This window comes from Dasypus novemcinctus, chromosome 26, assembly GCF_030445035.2.
Source record: "Dasypus novemcinctus isolate mDasNov1 chromosome 26, mDasNov1.1.hap2, whole genome shotgun sequence".
Taxonomy (NCBI): Eukaryota; Metazoa; Chordata; class Mammalia; order Cingulata; family Dasypodidae; genus Dasypus; species Dasypus novemcinctus.
The window spans coordinates 57983884-57997623 of record NC_080698.1 but is presented as its reverse complement, the minus strand read 5'-3'; the positions used below and the strand labels follow the sequence as shown (position 1 = coordinate 57997623).

Genomic DNA, 13740 nt, shown 5'->3' with positions numbered 1-13740 from the left:
TTTACAAGACTGGCCACATTTCAATCACTCTTTTTTAAAAAATTATTTATTTTTTAATTTCTCTCCCCTCCCCCCTCCCTTGTCTGCTCTCTGTGTCCATTAGCTGTATGTATTCTCCTGTGTCCACTTGGATTCTTGCCAGTGGCACTGGGAATCTGTATCTCTTTTTGTTGTGTCATCTTGCTGTGTCAGCTCTCCGTGTGTGTGGCACCACTCCTGGGCAGGCTGCACTTTTTTCACGTGGGATGGCTCTCCTTACGCGGTACATTCCTTGCACGTGGGGCTCCCCTATCTGGGGGACACCCCTGTGTAGCACAGCACTCCTTACAGCACATCAGCACTGCATGTGAGCCGGCTCCCCACAGGGGTCAGGAGGCCTGGGTTTGAACCGTGGACCTCCCATGTGGTAGGCAGATGCTCTATCAGTTGAGCCAAATCCGCTTCCCTCAATCAATCTTGTTGATATTTCTCTGCCCGCATCTTAGATATTTTCTAAGTATCAGTATAACTTTTGTATTAAAATTTGTTGGAAGACTGGCAAGTGGATAGTATACAGGTTAATTCCTGGCCTTTTTATTTTCTCCATGAGAAAGCTAAACAATCTTATATATAAGGAATACAACACTATTAAGGACTGAAAGTAAAGACTGTCACTATTTAATGCTTCACCTGCTAAAGAATAAATAAATCTTACCAAATGGGTGGATATCTGTTAAGTTTATTACAGAAGAAAATGAAGATGACCTCTTTTAAAAAAATAATATATATATATTTTAAAAGATACTTAGATTACATAAATGTTACACTAAACCATATGCCCCACTCCCTACACCTCCCACACCGTCCTGCACACACAACATCCTTCATTAGTGGGCACATTCATTACAGTTGATAAACGCACCCTGGGGCATTGCCACTGAGCATGGACCAGAGCCCACACTGTAGTTTACTCTCTCTCCCACACAATTCTGTAGCTTATGGGAAGATATAAAATGGCCTATATCTGTCATTGCAATGTCATTCAGGATGATTTCCAAGTCCAAGAAAGCTCATCTTACTCCTGTTTTTCCCTCTCGCTGCCCCAGAGCCTCCAGTGGCCAAGCCTCCACATCAATATTGTAATTTCTTCCACTGCTAGAATCACAATAAGTCTATAGTAGAATACCAGTAAGTCCACTCTAGTTCATTCCCCAGTCCTGAGGATTCTGGGGATGGTGATGTCCACTCTACTTCTAATTGAGAGGGAGTTTCGATCTAATACTGTCCATGGATGGGACTCTCTTGCTTGCAGTTGTAGGCTCTCTCATTTCCACAGTATGGTGGTTGTCCATCCTCACCTCCTTGCTAGTTGTCCTGGGTGAGTCCAATGAACTGGTGAGTAGATATTGCAACTCCACTGTGGCTCCAGGCCCAGCTGGCACATGGACAGCCCAAAGATTCCAGTCTCTTGGATGTATACCTACAAACTCCAGCAAATAGAAGGAGCGGATGAGCCATGTGTAGGGAAGCCATAACTGAGTCCAACTCTGTCACTCTCAGGAGCACAAACTCTAGTGTAGGGCCCACTGGCAAGGCACCAAACTCTGAACCTATCTGCCCAGAAAGCAGCTCTGGGTGTCCCCAGAGCCTTCAGGAGGCCCATTATTTGGAGTAGTATCCACTTTAGCAGTTTATGAGATCCTGCTGAGACGTGCATAAGCATTACTTCTGGGATGACTTCCCAACTCATTTTGAAGTTGATTTTTTAAAATAAAACTTAAAGATAAAAAAAATAAGAACAAATGGTAAGGATGTGGAAAAATAAGCAGCTTCATACATTTCTGGTGGGAATTTAGAATGGTGCAACCACTTTGGAAAATAGTTGGACAAATCTTCAAAAAGTTAACCATAGGTGCAAGGACAGAAAGTGGCAGAATAGGGAGCTCAAGAAAATGGATCCTTACAGAGGAATAACCTTGAACTGCCAAAAATGGGCAGAATCAACTTTTTGGGAACACTATAATCTAAAAACAAAACAAAACAAAAAAAACTTAGAGGAACCAGAGGAATGCTTAATGAAGAAAAAGACAACTGGATTTAGGTAAGAAAGATACGTGGAATTTTTGCTTACCTGTCCAGCATCTCCCATTCCCCAGTGCATTAGTGACAGATATGGGGACAGCAGCCTGTTTTCTGGGTGCAACTTTCCAGTTCTAGGAGGCTGGTATGAACTTTGTTCTTAAAATGCCATGGTTGTTCATTTTGACTGATTTGGTGGATTACTGAGGGAACAGCACAGAAGCTCATCTTTGTTTTGGACTAGGGTGACTTTCTGGTCAGTGGCAGCATCTGTTGAAAGGTTTAAAGAACATATACTCCCCATGCCCATGTGCAGCAAGCAATGGTGAATGGAGCAAGCAGCAGACAGACCCAAGAGCCCAGGAAGTAAGAGGCTGCAGAGGAAAATTCTTAAAAGGACCATCGTGTATATTGGAGGAGCCAGAGTGCAATGTACATCCCAGGAATCCTGGATGTTTGCTCAGAACAGACCTGAGTTAACTCCAGGCTTGCACCTGATGGACTCCATGCCAGCAGGAGGTGAAGACCAAGGCAGAGTTACAGTGACCTGGCTTATATTGAGGAGTGCCCCAGTCAGAGTCAAGCTACAAAGACCAAAACCAGGAAAGGTTTGCTTTGTTTGTTTGTTTTTCTGCTCCAGGCATATGAAGAAATCTCTGCCAGGTCCCTGACTGTTCAAATAACAGAACAGAGACTTCAGTGATCACAAATGAGAAGTAATACTGTCTTTGCAAAAATAGTTTGAAAAACCACTAAACAAAGGGACAATTTCAGCCCTCAATAATCAACAATGGTTAAACCTGGTCAGGGGGAGAGTCTGATTCCAAGAGTTATTAAATATATATTTCAAAATGCCCAGTTTCCAACAAAAAAATTATAAGGCATACAAAGAAAAAAGGATATGACCCATCCACAGGAAAAAATATGTATTTTAGAAACCATCCCTGAGGCAATCCAAACATCAGACTTACTAGACAAAGACTTGAAATCAAGAGCCTTTTTTAAAAAAGATTTTTAAAAAATTTCTTTCCCCTTCTCCCCCCCGAGTTGTCTGTTCTCTGTGTCCTTTTGCTGTGTGGTCTTCTTTTGTCCACTTCTGTTATTGTCAGTGGCATGGGAATCTTGTGTCTCTTTTTTGTTGTTGTTGCATCATCTTGCTGCATCAGCTCTCCGTGTATGTGGCGCCGTTCCTGGGCAGGCTGAACTTTCTTTCGCACTGGGTAGCTCTCCTTATGGGGCACACTCTTTGTGTGTGGGGCTCCCCTACGCAGGGAACACCCCTGCGTGGCAGGGCACTCCTTGTGCGCATCAGCACTGGGCATGGGCCAGCTCCACACGGGTTAAGGAGGCCCAGGGTTTGAACCGCGGACCTCCCATGTGGTAGATGGACACCCTAACCACTGGGCCAAGTCTGCTTCCCGAAATCAAGTACCTTAATGCTCAAAGAACTAAAGGAAATCAGGAAAATGATGTATGAAAATTAGAAAGAAAGAAAAATTAGAAATTACAGAAAAGAACCACATAGAAATTATGGAAATGAAAAGAACAATAACTGAAATGAAAAAAAGTCACTAGAGAGGTTCAACAACATATTTGAGCAGGCAGAAGTATCAGTGAGCTTAAAAATAGGACAATTGAATTTATCCAGTCTGAGAAGCAGAAATAAAAAATAAATAAAAATGAACAGAGCCTAAGGAACTTGTGGAACACCATCAAGCATACCGACATATACATTATGGAAATCCCGCAAGGAGGAGAAAGAGGGTCAGAAAGAATATTTGAGTACTATTTGAATAAATAAGGCTCCCCAAATTTGATGAAAGACATGAAAGTACACATCCAAGAAACTCAATGAACTTCACATAAAATAGACTCAAAGAGATTCACAGACACACGTTATAATCAAATTGTCAAAAGACAAAGACAATGAGAGAACCTTGAAAGCAGCAAGAGAAGCAACGTGTCAAATATAAGGAATCTTCAATAAGACTGACAGCTTATTTGTGATCTGAAACTATGAGGACCAGAAGGCAGTGGGATGATTTGTTTAAAGTGCTGAAAGAAAAAGAAAAAAACTTGTCAAGCCAAAATTCTATATGTGGCAAAACTATCCTCAAAAACTGAAGGAGAAATTAAGACATTCCAAGATAGAAAAAAGTTGAGGGAGTTTATTGCTAGTAGACCTTCCTATTAGAAATGCTAATGGGAGTCCTTAGACTGAAATGAAAGGACACTAGAGAGTAAACTGAAGCCAAATAAAGAAATAAAGAATTCTGGTAAAGACAACTACATAGGCAAATGTAAACTACGCTATTATCGTCCTTTTGGTTTGTAACTCCTCTTTTTGTTTTCTATGTAATTTGAAAGACAAATGCATAAAACAAAAATGATTAACAAAAATGGGCGCACATTATATAAAGATGTGAAGTCTGACAATTACCAACATAAAAGGGTATAGAGCTGTATGGGAGTAGAGTTTTTTTATGCTATTGAAGCTAAGTTGGTATCAATTCAAAGTATATCGTTATAAATTTATGCTGTTAATTATAAACCTGCGGTAACTACTAAAAAATAACTAAAATGCACACAGTAAAGGAAACGTGACTATGTTCCGATCAGTGGGATGTTGGAAGTGACGAGTCCCAGTCAAGCTGCCCATGCTGAGTTCCCTTTCCTGTGGGCTGGAACGCAAACACGGAGGTGAGTATATTGCAACCAGGTAGCCAAGGACAAAACCCTAGGAGATGGTCGAGCAGCAGAGAAGGAATCTGGGACCCAGTGATCCTGTGGATAAGCCATGCTCTGCCCGCCCTGGGCTGCTCGCCTCTGGTCTGTTTCTTGAGAGAGAAATAAACTTCTACCTTATTTAAACCCACAGCCATGAAGAGACTTGCATTTTCTTCTCTACTTACTGCTTTGGCATGTCCTTGCCTTGAGTTAACAAAAACAGAAATGCCTTGATGGCTTAAATGGTGAAAGGAAAGAAAAGGGGACTTGAAAGAACTCTGGGGTAAAAAAATGGAAATATATAAGACCCCATCCCATAAAGAAAAGCAAACAAAAACAAAAGCAAAAAAACTACCTCATCCCAAAGCAATGGGTTCCTGTTGCTTTTAGCATGAAGATCAGGATTCCAAACATGTTCTCCAGTGTGCCCTGTGATCTGGCCCTAACCCCTCAGCCTAGTCCAGGTTCCCCAGGTACTTACATGGCATTGTCTACTTCAGAGTAACTTTTCACCTTTTCTGATTATACATTAACTTGTGTTTCTTCTAAGTTCATATCTTTCTTCTCTGTAAGGCTGTGAACCTAAGGAAGGCAGAGACCATCCACATGATAAATGTTTGAAACCGTTTATTGAAAGAATAAACAACTGAGAGAAGTTGTCATAGATTAGAAGGTATCTATTAGTTAGGACTCTTGATGTGACAGAATTACAATTCAAATGCTGACCCAAAAATGAGGAGGTATGGCTCATGCAAATGGGATGGCATTAGACACAGATAATACCAGAAAGACCCATCTTTTCCCATCACTCTCTTTTCTTCTCTGTGCGGGCTTCCTACAAGGTGGCAAAGAAGTCTCTGGCTTCCTCAGGCTCACATTCCACCAATGGGAGGAGAGGACCTCTTTCTCTCCCAGTGGTTCCTGCAAAAGTTTCAGAATTTACCCTGGTTCATCCTGGGTCATGTGATTGCCCATCATCCAGTCACCGTTGCCCAGGGGCCTGGTACTATCTTACACTTGGAGTGATGTTTCAGCTCAATCTGAATTCAGGTTGGAGAAGATTTCTGAAAGTGGAAATAAAGCTAGGGACTTTCCAGGTTATTTTGAGGAAAGGCACAGTGTGTGGGCGGGGACAAGGAAACCCTCTGAGTAGCAGAACCCTGGTAAGGTTCATGAGAAAGGCAGCCTAGGGTCACCGTGCGAGCGGAGGACGTGGCGTCCCCAGGGCCAAGCAGAGTGAGCAGAGACTTTGCCACTTCCCATTTGGGTGATCTTGGTTGAGTCTTAAATCTCCTAGCCTCGGTCTCCTTACCTGTAAAATGGAGATTTAAAGAATCCTAAATGATAGGGGTCTTGGGAGGATTTTATGAGACAGATAAATGAAAGAGCTTTGTAATTGGAAAAGTAGACAAAAGGAGAAACTAACGTGAAGGTGGAAGGGCAGGGAGGAATCAGACTGAAAATACTTGAATGCTTTGATAAGGTACCTTTGGAGGAGGAGTGTGTTAGTTGATTTCTGTTCACTGCAAGTGACAGATAACTTTAGGGACCTTCATCAGTAAGAAGCTTATTATTATTATTTTTTAAGATTTTATTTATTTATTTAATACCCCCCCCTCCCCTGGTTGTCTGTTCTTGGTGTCTATTTGCTGCGTCTTGTTTCTTTGTCCGCTTCTGTTGTCGTCAGCGGCACGGGAAGTGTGCGCGGCGCCATTCCTGGGCAGGCTGCTCTTTCTTTTCACGCTGGGCGGCTTTCCTCACGGGCGCACTCCTTGCGCGTGGGGCTCCCCCACGCGGGGGACACCCCTGCGTGGCACGGCACTCCTTGCACGCATCAGCACTGCGCATGGGCCAGCTCCACACGGGTCAAGGAGGCCCGGGGTTTGAACCGCGGACCTCCCATGTGGTAGACGGACGCCCTAACCGCTGGGCCAAGTCCGTTTCCCCTTATTTTTTTCTCACACAACTTGAAGCCCAGAGGTTGGCGCTACCTTCAATGTTGGATAAGTTAATGGTTCAAAAATGCCCTCAAGAAGCAGGGTGTGGGAGCAGATGTAGCTTAAGCGACTGAGTGCCTGCCTCCCAAATGGGAGGTCCCGGGTTCATTCCCCAGTGCCTCCTAAAAACAAAAGCGAACAAGCGAACAAATGAAACAACCCACTCAGGGGGGCCGATGTGGCTCAGTGGTTGAGCACTGGCTCCCCTTAAAAAACAAAAGCTGAGTGTCATTCATCTTCCCGCTGCCACCCTCAGCACACTGGTATTTATAGCTCCGTGATCTAAGGAGGCTGCTGTAGCTTCAGATGCCAAGATCAGACATGACCCCATCTGGCGAAGCTGTGCCTCTTCTCTCTCTCATAGGAAAGCTTTCCCTGGAGACCCTATGCTCCCTGCACATCCCCCTCAGAAGCTATTGGCCGATTTGGGTCACATGACCATCCTTGAACCAGTCATTGGCAAGAGAGATGAGACCACCATGGCTGACTCAGACCAACTAGGACTTGCAACTTGGAACTGGGGAAGGAGCCACAAGGCGTGAGCACCCAAATAAAATCGTGGTTCTGACAAGGAGGAAAAAAGGTGGGAGAAACCCCAAAAACCTGCCTCTGGAAGGGGCCCCATATCCTCTTCCTTATATCCAGTGAATCAATAGGTTATATTGATCCTACCTCCTAAATGTTTTTCTCCATCCACTCCGTTAACCACTCTACTTCAAATCTCCATCAATTGTGGGTCATTTTGTTCCAGAACAATCCTTCCTCTGAGGATTATTTAAAAATCTGAACCAAATATTTGAAAAGCATCTCTCTGAAGGTATTGGAGACATACTCTGGCAATGAGGAATTGCAAGGATAAGAGAGGAGAAGAGGGAAACCCAGCCAGGCTAATGTGGTATTTGACACTATTTTTCTCTCAAGGTGATTCTGCTTCTGAAAGGCCAAGGGGCTAAGAAGTAAACTGAGAGTTTTAACAAACTCATGGGGCTTGGGAGATGAGCCAGCCAAAGAGAAGGGGTCCTGGCAAAATTCAAATGTTGGAATTTCAAGTACTACACCCTAGAAGGAATAGTGAACCAGCCCCCCGCTGGCATGAGGACCTAGAGCTCCATGTACCTGACCAACCCCAAGCGAAGCTGGTGAGAGTTATTTTAAAAATAAATTTTACATCTCTGGAATGGTCTTAAGCACATACAGGAAATGAAGAAGCACTTATTTAAGAAAATCTGCTGAAACTCGGTAAGAAAAGTGAGACAGAATAGGATTTTAAGTAAGACCCACTCCCTCCCTTTTCCCTCTCCCTCAGGTTGATGAGATAAAAACTCCGCGCCAGCCTGGTACAGCCAAGAGCACAGCGCTCCCTCTCGCCCAGCTCCCGGTTGGAGGGCCGTCTCCCCAGGAAGCACAGAATGGCAGCATTTCTCATCGTTCCCATAGCTACATAGATTTGAGGCTAAGTTCTGGGTAATTGTGGCCAAGAGATGGGTGCTTTTTCCTTCTGCCCAGCGCTCACTCATGGGACTGAGGTTTTACTTTGGACACAGCCTGCTGAGAGTGCCCAAATGCCCTTGCTGTGGCTTGTGGGGAGGCAGGAAGCTGAAGAGATTGGGACTGTCGAACTTACCTCCACTTAGTGCTCAGCTCCGAACCTAAGGGGGTTACTCAGAGAGAATCCCACCGTTTTTATTTGTTTTTAAAATTTATTTCTCTCCCCTTCCCCCCTCCTGCAACCCCAGTTGTCTGTTCTCTGTGTCCATTTTGCTGCGTGTTCTTCTTTCTTGTTGTTGTCTGCTTCTGTTGTTGTCAGCAGCATGGGAATCTGTGTTTCTTTTTGTTGCATCATCTCTCCGTGTGTGCGTCACCATTCCTGGACAGGCTGCACTTTCTTTCGCGCTGGGCGGCTCTCCTTACGGGGCGCACTCCTTGCACGTGGGGCTCCTCTACGTGGGGACACCCCTGTGTGGCAGGGCACTCCTTGTGCGCATCAGCACTGCGCATGGGCCAGCTGCACACGGGTCAAGGAGGCCCGGGGTTTGAACCGCGGACCTCCAATGTGGTAGACGGACGCCCTAACCACTGGGCCAAGTCCACTTCCCAGAATCCCACCATTGCCCCCACTCCCTTCACCGAGAGCCATGGCTCAAGAGATTTTGCCTGGGGGGAGAAGCAGTCCATGGAATAGAGAGCTCCAAATATGTTCCCAAAGGAACTGACATAATTTTCAACAAAAAGTGGAGAAATTCAAGCCCAAGTGAGCTCTCAAAAGCAGTGGACGTTGTGGTGAAAGGTGATTGGAAGGAGACTGGAGGAGTCATTGGACGTACAGGCTAAATGATAGGCTGGCTGGTTTGCTGGAGAGAAACAGGGAAAAGACACGGCTGGAAGGAGTCTTCCTGGGGTCAGAACAAATCTCAAGTACTGACTTCAGGAATTATCCCCACAAAGGAATTTGACTGGACCAGTTTGTGGAATAATTTATGTCCCAAGGCAAGGCTGAAAACAATAGCATAATTAGTTGGCATTTAGTGGAACTTAGCTGAGTGGGGTCAGTGTAAGAGACAGAGAGCCCTGCCATAACCAGTGACACCCCAGGATGACTGTGGGCACACCCAAGGCTGTACCCCTGGGAGCAACATCAGAGGCTTCATGTCCTGTGGGAGGGCAGGGTAAGGCTTCACTAAAATAATCTAGACAGTCACTAAAATAAATGATCAAATGAAAACAACATGCCCGGGAGTGCAGGGAGGGGCCGGTATCCAGAACTGCTGCAATATATCATCCAAAATGTCCAGTTTCCAACAAAAAAAATTATGAGAGATACATAGAACCAGGAAAGTGTGGCTCATACGTTGGGAGGAAAAGCAGGCAATAGAAACAGCCTGTGAGAGCAAACAGATGATGGTTTTAACAGAGAAAAATTCAAAATAGCCATTATGAATAGGTTTAAAGAACTTAAGAAAACTATGATTGAAGAAGTAAAGGAATGTATGGTGATAATTCTCAAATAGAGAATATAAACAAAGAGATAGAAATTATTTTTAAAAAAGAACCAAATTGAAATTGTGGAGTTGGAATGTAAAATGACTCAAATGAAAAATTGACTAGAGGGGTTCAATAAGAGATTTGAACTGGGAGAGGAAAGAATTACTGGACTTGAAGATAAATCAGTAGAGATTATGCGTTTAGGAACACAGAGAAAAAGGAATGAAGGAAAATGAACAAATCCTCAGAGAAACCACTAAGTACACCAAATATGCATAATGGGAGTATCAGAAGGAGGAGAGAGAAAGGAACAGAAAACACATTCAAAGAAATATTGGCAGAAAACTTCCAAACTTCTTGAAATATGTTAATCTATATATCCATGAAACATGATGAACTCCAAATAAAATAAACACAAAGAGATACACAAATTGAGATGTATAGTAAAAATGCCTAAAGTCAAAGACAATGAAAAAGTCTTGAAAGCAGCAAGAAAAACAATGTATCACTTACAAGGAAACCACAATAAGAGCAACAGCTGGTATCTCAGTAGAAACAATGGAAGCCAGAAGGCGGTGGGGTAAATGTATTTACAGGGTTCAAAGTAATAACCTATCAGCCAAGAATCTTACATCCAGCAGAAAATGTCTAACACAATTTTAAAAAATGGCGAATTAGACATTCCTAGATTTTCAAACAATGAATTTGTTGCTACCTTACAAAAAATACTAAGTGAAGTTCTTCAAGCAGAAAGCAAGTAAACTCAGACAATAATTCAAATTTACACAAAGAAACAAAGAGCACTGATAAAGGTTATTATATTATTATAAAAGGAAGTATAAATTCATATTTCTTCTCTTAATTGATTTAAAAAGCAATTATATAAAACAAATATATATGTAATGTGTTGTTGGTCCTACAACACATAGAAATACAATATATTTTTCAATAGTAGCCAGAAGAAGATGTGTGGGAGCAAGGTTGTATTGGGGCTAAAGAAATGTCTCCAGATAGTAACTCAAGTCCATAGGAAAAATGAAGTGACAAAAATGATAAATAAAAAGGCTAATAAAATAAGACTTGCTCTATCTTCTTCTCATGCTTTCCTTAAGAGACAACAAATTGTATAAAGTAATAGTTATAACAGTATATATAGTAGGGTTTGTAATGTTTATAGACGTAATATGTATAACAGTAACATCACAGAAAGGGGAAAAGGGGCTAGAGCTACGTAGGAGTAATATTTTATATCTCACTGGAATTAAGTTTGTATAAATCTGAAGTTGATGGTAAGTCCTAGAGCAACTGCTAAGGAAATAACTAAAAAATATAGTGAAAAATCATTAAAGAAATTTAAGTGCTACTTTAGAAAATATTCACTTAATACAAAGGAAAGCAGTGAAGAAGACAGGGGGGAAGAGTCATGAGATACCTAGAAACAAAGTAAAATGGCAGAGATAATTCCAATGACATCAGTAATAACATTAAATGTGAATGGATTAAACAATTAAATCAAAAGGTAGAGATGGTGAGACTGGATTTAAAAAAACAACAAGATCCAACCATATGCTCTCTATAAGGACACACTGTAGAATCAAAGATATAAGTAGGTTGAAAGCGAAAGGATGGGAGAAGATATACCAAAATGAGCAGCCACAGGAACTGGCCATACTAGTAATATAAGACAAAACAGACTTTAAAACAACAACAAAAAAATGAAATTGGGCACATATGATAACATGGACAAACCACGAAGACGTCCTGTTGAGTGAAATAAGTCAGGCACAAAAGGACAAATATTGTATGATCTCACTGATGTGAAATAATTAGAAAAGCAAATCTAATTCACAGAGCCAGAAACTAGAATATGGGTTATCAGGGGCCAGGGGTGAGGATAGGGAATGGGGAGTTAATTCTTAATTGTTTGGGGAGATGGAAAAGTTCTGGTAATGTATAGTGGTTATTGTAGCACAACCTTGTGAACGTAATTAACACTAACTGAATTATATATCTGAATGTAGTTTAAAAGGGAAATTTTACATGGGATATATGTTACCATAATAAAAATTAACAAAAATTAAAAAATAAAAAATAACCATAGGGCTGTACAACACAAATTGTGAACCCTAATGTAAACTGTGGAGTATAGTTATCAGTTCAATTATAATAATATTCTTTCGTCCATTTTAACAAAGTACCACACTAATGCAAATGTTAAAAATGGGGAAAGGTATATATGAACTCTTTATTTTCTACATATTTTCTGCATAATCTTTCTGTAAACGTGCAACTTCTCTAATTAAAAAAAAAGGTTAGAGTGGAAATTAATGAAGTAGTGAATGGAAAATCAGTAGAGAGAATCAACAAAACCAAAAGCTGGTTCTTTGAAAAGATCAATAAACTTTTAGCTAGACTGACCAAAAAAAAGAGGGAAGACTCAAATGACTAAGAACCAGAAACAAAAGGAGGGTCCTTGCTAGCAACCTTACAGAAATAAAAAGGATTATAGAGGAAGACTATGAACAATTGTATGCCAATAAATTAGATAACTTACAAGAAATGAACAAATACCTAAAAAGACACAAACTACCAAAACTGATAAAGAAGGCAGTGTAAATAGACCTTTAAGAAGTAATGCAGGGAAACGGACTTTGGCCCAGTGGTTAGGGCGTCCGTCTACCACATGGGAGGTCCGCGGTTCAAGCCCCGGGCCTCCTTGACCCATGTGGAGCTGGCCCATGTGCAGTGCTGATGCGCGCAAGGAGTGCCGTGCTACACGGGGGTGTCCCCCGCGTAGGGGAGCCCCACGCGCAAGGAGTGCACCCATAAGGAGAGCCGCCCAGTGCGAAGGAGGGAGCAGCCTGCTGAGGAATGGCGCCGCTCACACTTCCTGTGCTGCTGACGACAACAGAAGCGGACAAAAGAAAACAAGACGCAGCAAAAAGACACAGAAAACAGACAACCAGGGGAGGGGAGGGGAATTAAGTAAATTAAAAAAAATAATAATAATAAATCTTTAAAAAAAAAAAGAAGTAATGCAATATGAGAAGTGGATGTGGCTCAACTGATAGAGCGTCTGCCTACCATATGGAGGGTCCAGGGTTCTATACCCAGGGCCTCCTGACCCATGTGGTGAACTGGCACACATGCAGTGCTGCTGCACGCAACGGGTGCTGTGCCACGCAGGGGTGCCCCCGCATATGGGAGCCCCATGCACAAACAGTGTACCCTGCAAGGAGAGCCGCCTACTGTGTAAAAAGCACAGCCTGCCCAGGAGTGGCACTGCACACACGGAGAGGTGATGCAGCAAGATGACACAGCAAAAAAGAGACGCAGTTTCCCAGTGCTGCCAGATAATGCAAGCACTTCACTGGTGAATTCTAACAAACATTTAAGGAAGAATTAGTACTGACTCTTCACAGGCTCTTCCAAGATTAGAAGAGGCAGGAACACTTGCCAACTCATTCTATGAGGCCAGTGTTTTACTGATGTATATGGAAGCAAAAATGCTCAATGAAGTCCTGGCGAACTGAATCCAGCAACATTATGTAAAGATTTGTGCAGAACCAATTAATGTAATACACCATATGTTTTAGTCAGCAAAAGGGGTGCCAATGCAAAATACTAGAAATCAGTTGGCTTTTATAAAGGGTATTTATTTGGGGTAGAAGCTTACAGTTACCAGGCCATAACGCGTAAGTTACTTCCCTCACCAAAGTCTATTGCCACGTGTAGGAGCAAGATGGCGGCCGACATCTGCGAGGGGTTTAGCCTTCCTGGGGCTTATTTCTCTCTGAGCTCAGCTGCTGTGCTTTCTCCACAAGGCAAGTTGTGGACTTTCAGGCAAACGGCTCGTTTCTCTTCCCAGGGCTCTGCTGTGTCTAATCGAGCCTTCTCTCTGCTCCTCTGTGCGCTTCCTTCCCGGGTTTCAGCATTGAAACCCCAAACTCTGTCCTCTGCTGTGCCTTTTCTCTGT

The 13740-nt window shown here is 42.6% G+C and overlaps 1 long non-coding RNA gene across 6 annotated transcripts in view; it reads right to left on the bottom strand.

The window, feature by feature from the left end:
- Positions 1-702: 702 nt before the first annotated feature.
- The window catches only part of LOC139437660 (uncharacterized), a 49685-nt gene continuing 36647 nt past the window's right edge, over positions 703-13740 (bottom strand). For 4 of the 6 annotated variants that reach the window (XR_011647585.1, XR_011647582.1, XR_011647583.1 and 1 more), the window contains 2 exons: positions 5267-5367; positions 703-2328 (listed from right to left, as the gene is read on the bottom strand). This is a non-coding gene — a long non-coding RNA (uncharacterized lncRNA). Of the gene's footprint in view, positions 4740-5266; positions 5368-13740 lie in introns of all 6 variants that reach the window. The other 2 variants (XR_011647584.1, XR_011647586.1) reach the window with 2 other exon arrangements.